Below are 464 nucleotides of genomic sequence, written 5' to 3'. Positions count from 1 at the left end.
AGGAAAAGGTGATGTTAATCCCTTTCTTTGGCATGTGATCTGTCAATTCATTCTTCAAGTGACGCTGAAGAAGAGTGATGGCTGTCACTCGAAACGTCCGGAAGTAATCTCTGTAATCTATCCAGTAGTAGAGTTAGTTGTCAGTTTTTGCTCTGTTGCCTTGCACGTGGTTGAATATGTTTTCATGTACACTGTAAGGATTTTAGACTTGACACTGTAAGGATTTTAGACACTGAACAAGACTATTTCTTGAGAGGGGTGAAGGAAGCCATTTACATCAGGGCCCATCACCCTACATTGAACCGCGACGGGGGCCGACATCGTCTACCAGATACCTTTGACCCAGTGTTGACGTCACACTTCAAAGAAGCCACGTGACAAGCTTCACTGGGTCAGTCTACTGAGGAAGACCAGAGTGACTGGTTGAAAGCTCTAGGTGAGAGAATTTTTGTGTTGGATCAAAA

This window comes from Branchiostoma belcheri, unplaced genomic scaffold, assembly GCF_001625305.1.
Source record: "Branchiostoma belcheri isolate BF01 breed outbred unplaced genomic scaffold, Haploidv18h27 scaffold14, whole genome shotgun sequence".
NCBI classification, from domain to species: domain Eukaryota; kingdom Metazoa; phylum Chordata; class Leptocardii; order Amphioxiformes; family Branchiostomatidae; genus Branchiostoma; species Branchiostoma belcheri.
The sequence above is the reverse complement of the archived record's forward strand: the minus strand, read 5'-3'. Positions refer to the sequence as shown.